This window comes from Dipodomys spectabilis, unplaced genomic scaffold, assembly GCF_019054845.1.
Source record: "Dipodomys spectabilis isolate Male_0828 unplaced genomic scaffold, ASM1905484v1 ptg000228l, whole genome shotgun sequence".
Lineage (NCBI taxonomy): Eukaryota > Metazoa > Chordata > Mammalia > Rodentia > Heteromyidae > Dipodomys > Dipodomys spectabilis.
Window position 1 is genome coordinate 8772139 of NW_024870905.1, and position 7653 is coordinate 8779791.

Below are 7653 nucleotides of genomic sequence, written 5' to 3' on the forward strand. Positions count from 1 at the left end.
AGAGGATATATCAGTACCTCCCACATGTAATACCCTTCTCTGGAAACTGTTGAGCTTCTCAGTACTTATTTCCCATTCTATGTGGTCTGGATGTGAGGAATCATTTTTTCCACTGACCCCTGTGGTGAAATGCAGCTCAAATCTGTCTCAACTGGGTATCTTTAAGCTTTACTGTTTGACACCAGGGTCAGAATCTGAATGACCTTGGTATATTGCTGTAGGATACCTTGAGGATTCTGGGTTGGTGCCAAGGAAAAGACCACTGAGGATTGAGGTACTGCAACTTCAACACTATGTGCTTGCCACTGTGGGGTTTTCTAGCAAACTCTTTGAAACCGCTGGTGAACTTGGGTGTCCAATGGAAAGAGCACCAGGAGTCTGCCTCATGTTCCCATTTGGCCTATGCTAAGTAAACCGTTAACTCTTCTTTGTGATATTTGTGAGGTTGTGCTCTGTTGGTAGGGGATACAGTATCAAGATGGAAAAAGAGACCCTGCTAAAGGTTCAAAGACTAAAATCTGAAAAGAGGTTAGAAATTAGGATTAGGCAGAAGATGTCAGATCAGAGTGAACTTGGGAGGGAGCTTCAGATAGAGCAGCAACCACTGGAATTGTCGCATGCCAGGGTGGCTAGGATTTCTATGGTAGCTCAGCTTGTAACTCACTGTGGTCTGCTTGTGGACAGACTGTTTTATGTGCCAAACACAAGGCTCTGTCTTGTGAAGGATTTGTCTCATGCATTTTCGCTTCTTTCATAAGTACACCATTTTGCACTTCAGTTGTAGGCACTCTGCCGACTGATACTTTGCTTGGCATTTAAGATGTAGCAATATTGTCAGGCATGCATGATGTATAATAGGAGTCTGTCTGCTTCCATTGTCTCACTATAGTATGGGGTGCATGTTCCAGGTGAGTTGTATGGGATTTTTTGTAGTAAATGAGCTATTGTGAAAATGGTGGGATAATGATGTTGCCATAGACATTTAGGTATGAGAAATGTAAACTCCTATGCAGAATACATATCAGTCATGGTAGGATGAATGAGTCCTTCTCCAGGGTGGAAGGTGAGATGTAATTGCCTTGTCAACCAGAGGTGATTTGGTCTAAGTAATGGCATTTCATGGAGAGCTTAGCTTGCTTCTGGTGATGGGTCAGGACTATAATGTGGAGAATATGGTTAGGTTAACTGCTAAATGCAGATGCTGTCTCCTTCCAGAGAAGCCATCCTGCCAACTTGATGTTACAGTGCATTCTTTGCACTGAGTGCATCATGCTAAGTACTGAATGAGGTACATCTCGCTTTAGTCACTCCTATTCTGTAGAGCCCTCTTGGCATATCTTACTCAGATTTCCTTGACACTCATGTAATCTTTAGTCTCTGACAAGACAGTGAATCATTTGCTAATTCACATGATTGCATGCACTCCTCTTGCACGCCTTTCTCCCCTTAACAAATGAGTGACAATGAAGTGTATTGGTTTATTGAACTTTTGTCCCTGGGGACTTTTCCCTTAGAAGTCATAAGGATGTCTCCAAGGACCCATGCTGTGATATTAGTCTATTTTAGTTTGGTTTTATATATGGAGTCATGTGTAAACTCATGCATGAGTCATAGATGAAGCAAAGAATTTTTTCCTAGCTTCTCACTGAACTCAAGCTGAAGTGAGTTGACAGGTCTTAGAGGTACAAGGGATTTGGAATCAAGGAGCCATCTAACCTTGTAACTGGAGTCCTCTTCACAATGCACAGGTCTTTGAATTCATGGAATGGAGGAATATTTACCTGAATGATGAATGTTTCTCAAAATCTAGAGACTGCCAAATTTATACTTCATTTCAGAAGAGAAACAATGTTGCCATCTGTCCTTTAATCTGAGAGTTGGAAGTTTTTGGATGCCTTTAGATAGGCACTGTGAAGAGCAACCTTCAACAGCTAGGTGAGAATCCTTTTTGTTTCTCCTGCCTGAAGAATTTTAGAAATCTTAGAGGAACTTCTATTTGTATCCTCTTAAGATTTCCAAATATTCGGACTTCAACAGTTGGTTAGGGCTCTTCCACGTTTTCAGTGTTGACATTCAGGGTTGGATGATCATCACAGTGGTAGAATGTTCTGTGCATTTTATGGTGCTTATTCCTTGACTCCTATGTACTGGAAGTCTGTACTCCAGTACAATATGACCAATGAGTTGCACTTTCTAGGCAAGTCCAAAGAAACTATCTCTAACCCCACAGGTTGTGGCTTGGCTTAATGGTGCTCAAAAAAATGAAGTGTTTTGAGATAATCCTCCCTTAGGCTTTTATGGATGGTATGCTAGATACTTAATACTTTTTGTCCATAACCTTATCATTCTGAGAAAGTATATTTTCTAAGTTCTGGTTGGTGTTCTCAATCTGTCCCTCCTGGGGAAAGCTCCCTTAGTTTGGTTCCTGGGTCTCAGGACTTGATTTTTTTGTGTGTTCTTTTTTTCCTAAGGAATTCTTTGACCGTTGGACTTTTGTCATGAAACTTGTAGGTCTGATGTCTTCATTGTGCACATTCAAGCCCACACCAGTTACTATTTGGGGCTCTGTACCTGAATGACTGTGGTCTCCATTTGTGTGACCCATTCTGGGACTTACATAGTTTGGGCAGATGCCAAGTGGAGAACTGTGCTGCCTCTGACTAAAACTGTGGCTGACATAAAGACAGCTCCTGAAGTAGTATTGTATGCAAAGCTCTTGAAATCAAGAAACTACATGTCCTCAAATGTTTCCTGTACAACTAAAAATGTGCCATATACCTATCACGAAGCAAAGTTCAATTTCATTGGAAAGTATTACAGATTGGAGGGCCTTGCTCAGTGGTACTCAAGGAGCTGTGAGTCTTACAACCATTCTGCCTTGGGCTTTTATGGCTAATGTGCTGAATGCCTTTAAAGTATATATTTAGCATATTCAGAATTGCTCATCAAAGCTGACTTTCCTTGGAGTCACCTTTAGTTTGGCTTAGGGTGTATGATCTTGACTAGGTGTTATCTTAGTACAAAGATGTTCTCTTGGTGTTCCTCAGAATCTAACCTTCAGTTATGCTGTGTATGTATGGAATGTTTAAGTTGTGATTGTAAGTGTGGTAGCTGAATAAGTTTATAAACCAAAGACATTCTTGTTGAGCCCATAACAGCTTCCCTGTGTATCTGAAGCTGGAAAGGCATTAGCAGAGCTTTTGATCACTTAGGATCACACAGAAGAACAGACATGTCAGGGCATTCATTGCAAGGATTGACCTGACATGATTTGACTGAAAGGGTAGGCTGGATCAAGGTTTTCTCTATACAAGATGCCTATAAATTGATTGCCTACTGAACACTAAATCTCTGCAGACTCGGCTTGTTGGAGGGGCTAGTGAACCCTGGTAGCTAGTTACTAAGGATTATCTGCCTTCAAGACATGTCCATTTGAGTAAATCAGGTTGATTTTCACAATGTAGTCTCAGTGGCCTTGACTTGGTCATAGGAGGTCTGAAACAACCATAAAGACGTATCTCTTGACCCATTGTAACAATGAAATGTACAAGACACTATATTGAAAATGAACTTTACAACTTTGGTGGGGTGGGGAGGGTTGTGGAGCTGGGGAGGTGGGGAGGAAGGGAGGGTAGGGGAAAAACAAAGGAGATGGGAAATGTACTTATTACCTTACTCATGTAACTGTAACCCCTCTGTACCATATTTTAACAATAAAAAAATTTTAAAAAGATCCATCTCTCTTGAAGCAGTCCATCTTCAAATGAAATCTACATTTTCATGTTACTGTCATGTGACTGTCCGTATCGCCTTGAGCTGGCATGTAAGTTGTATATGTCCATTCTATCCTCTGGTTAGGTCGTTGGGTGTCATTGGGGATAATTAGAAACTTGGCTAGCTGCGACTAGATGTCAACTTGATATTACCACAGAATCTTCTGAAATCCAGTATAATCATTGGGTTCTCTCCTTTCAGATATCCTGCGACTTCTTGGAAATCATAGCCTGGGAGAATACTTCCATTGGCTATGATTGCCTTTCCACTATTTAAAGCCATGATTCTTGAGGATCATCACTTACTAGGCTCTGCTATAGGTAGCTGTGCTATTTCTAGAAAGGTCTCTCTGAGGGGAAGATCCTAACTATGGACTGTAGTCCTTCTAGATTGGTCATTGGTGTGGCCTTATGTCTTTGATTTCTTCATAGACTTGTAGGATTTTTCTCCAGTAGATCAGGTTGCTTCATCAATGTCTTCTGTTCTCCCATGGCCCCAGTATTGTGCATTTGTGGAATGTCTATGGTTAACTATGATTTCTTTTAGGAGTCTCCTCAAATACATGTGCCTGGCTTGCTCCTGAGCTAGGGAACAGTTGACCATGAATGGTCACTTGGAGTGGTGGCAAGTGAGCTACTTCTGCCTTTGTCCCTTGGTGCCAGATACTCTGTTGAATTGTGACTGTGCTACTTAAATATACTTGAATGACAATGTGTGCTACTTCTTGGAGTGCAAATGTTGAATGCATAATTGAGAACCATTTTAACTCTTAAGCTTTACAGCTGATCATACAATTGTTGGCTACTCATGTAACTTTTCCAGCAAAGTGTATGCCCCGATTTGTGGGCCATCATTATTTACAGGTTGAATAGAATGCTTAGGGAACAAATCTGGTTAAGTACTTATGGGTAGGGAATTAATCTACTGGGAATGTATCTGTGTTGAAACCATATAACTGGCTTTTCTAGGACTGCAGAATCCCACTGTAGCTAATCTAAGCAGCCAGTAGTTTAGCTACCATGAATAGAGCTATTGTTGGAGTGTGTCACTGATCATTTGAGCTGGAAGGTGCAGAGGTGGTAGTAGGTAGATGAGTGTTCACAAATGGAAGTTCTTTCTACTGAAGCCATGTCCAGCTTTCATCTGAAACTGTGGCTGTTTTGCCTTCAACCACTCTAAGCTGACTTGATGGCTATATTAATGCATATCAACTGGTAAAATCAGTTTGTCTTAATTGGTCATGCATTCTTCCCAGAGGTAGATGTTCTCACTAGAGAGCAAATAGTGTAATCTTTTCATGCCCTTACCCAAAATAGAAATTCAGTGAGACGCAATAGGAACAATATTATAAACCCTCTCCAATGTGCAATTAAAGTCTGAACTTTGTTCAAGGTAGGAGCTGAGGAAATAGGCATGTTCAGGTTGCATAGGATGTTTTCAAGACTGCTGACCTTTCTACTACAGAAAATGATTGAGAGTACTGATGTCGGAGTAACTTTTATATATGGTCTTTGAAGGTCACTTGTTCTAGCTGGCAGCCATTTTAACCTAGCCTTTTTTTTATCCCTCCTGCTATCTGTATTCTCAGGTTTGGGAATAGAGGTAAACTAGGAAAGAGGTTACTGGTTTGACAGTGGAGCCAAGGCGGGGGAGGGGGGCCTACAGCTTGTGTCCTCCAATGCTTTTGCGAAGTCCTCATACAGATGATTGTTGCTGGGACCTTCGATCTCATGCAATCATGTGGTGGATAGAGCTCAGCTAATGACAACTTTCGGCTCTGTGGTCATTTGATGCTGCATGGTTAAGTGTTCCCCCTCTGCCAGGGTCTAGCTGTGGGCTAGAGTGGATTTTACAAAAGCTTATGGAAAAATTAGGTGATGCCACTCATGATTTTTTCCTATATACTTGGACACTTCATAGTGACCTATATGATACTTTCCCTCCAAGATACTGATAGGTGGCCCAAGCTTGATAGTTCACTGGATCTTTAGAGATAAAATTGCACTGTGATTGCATTGAGAGATCTCTGCATCTAGGCTACTCCCAGAAGGAATTACCTTAGGTAAGGATGTCTGAAGCTGCCTGCAGATGTACCTAAAAGCAAAAGACAATCTGCAGATGACCCTTGCAGCAGCGGGGTGGGGCACGGGGGACATCATGTCCTCTCTTGATAAAATATCTGGGTGATATCTTGGAGTGCTACAGACCACGATCAGCATTTGCTCTGCTGCTGTCCTTTCCATCCTAGATTATACTATGGTTCCCTTACTTGCTGATCTTAATGCCAGCTCTCTTCCCTTCCTACATTTATAACTGAGCAAACCAGTGTTGAGCAATGCCAGTAGTGATGGAACCATCACAAATGCTGACTATGAATTTCTGCTGACTGTCTGCCGGTCATCTTGTTTTAGAGGGAAGAAAATACAACTGGGGAGTGTTTTCCCTAGAGTGTTAGGGTAAGATTCCTTTTAAGAACATTTTCTTCAGGTTGAATAGACTATTATTTCTAAATCTATTTTTACTAATCTTGGCCATCTGCACAAGGTACACTGTGGTTTTTAAGTGTGGAGAATGTGATGAATCCTTGGATCACAGCTGACATGACCAACAAAGGGATGGAGTCCGTTAACTTGGGCAGTCTTCTAAGACAAGAATGAGACTATCCTCAAAGCACAAAAGCCCAGACAATATAGCCAAACAGACATGTATACCCACATGTATGGGAGATTTGGAGGTTCTAGTTAAACACAACTTTTAATGTTTAACCTTACTTTCTCACCAAATAGCCAAATGGTGACCTTTCTCTTTGGCCATCTTCAAGAGCTAGACCTTCAGAAAGGGAAAATGATCAATTATGTGTACTTTGGATGTACATGGACCTGCTGGGCTACTTCATGAACAGACTTAATTTTTCTGGTGATTTGTCCATAAATCTTGGGCTTTTTATTAGCAACCATTTTCCCTTTCTCTGGGAATATACTTGTCCAGAGGCTTCTAGTAGTACCAGAACATGAGATTGCTTCTGGCAGTTGATGTTTCTGGCATTTGATACTTTTAAAGGAATCAATTTGGTGCATGTCCTCAAGTTATTTAGCGGGCACAACTCTTGGGTAGTTGGATTTTTTCTTGCTCTTGTTCTTGGTTTGGAAGGAAATACGGGGACCTAGGTCCCTAGAAAGCTGCCTTTTGTCATTAGCTTCTTTACTTGTCTAATTCTTTGAGGTTTTCTGGACTGGATGCAATGTGGATAACACTGGAATCCCAGTTTCTGGGAAGAGAGAAATTGAGAGAACTGGGCAAAAACTTAGGGAGTTTGGATATCAAGAAAAAAATAAAAGTGGTCCTTGCCACTACTATGTAGGAGACGTACATAGGAGAATCCAAGCCCAGCCCCCACCCCAAGAAGGGAAACCTTCTCTGAAAAGTAAAAGGGGGCTGAAGGTGTGGCTCAAGCGGAAGAAAGCTACTTAGGAAGCGCAATGCCCTGTGTTCAGAATCCCTTTACTACCAAATTGAGATAGAATTACTTCATCATAATTTTATATGAACCAGTACTACTTGTTGACAAGGCTTTTATCTAAGGTATGATTTTTGGCTTGTCAAAAATCACCTGACTGTTGCTATGTGGGCTACTTCTGGGCCCTTCTGTCCCATGTCATTGTTCTTTGTGTCTGCTTCTGTGAAGTAACACTGTGTTTTTGTTACTGTGGCTTTGTAGTATAATGTGAAGGATGGTATTGGGATACATCAAGTATTACGGTTTTTGATTAGGATAACGTTTTCTATTTCCAATTTCAGTACTTGTTTTTCTATTTTAGTGAAGAATGACCTTGAAATTTTGATGGGAAGTGTGTTGAATCTGTAGAAGACTTTCAGGAC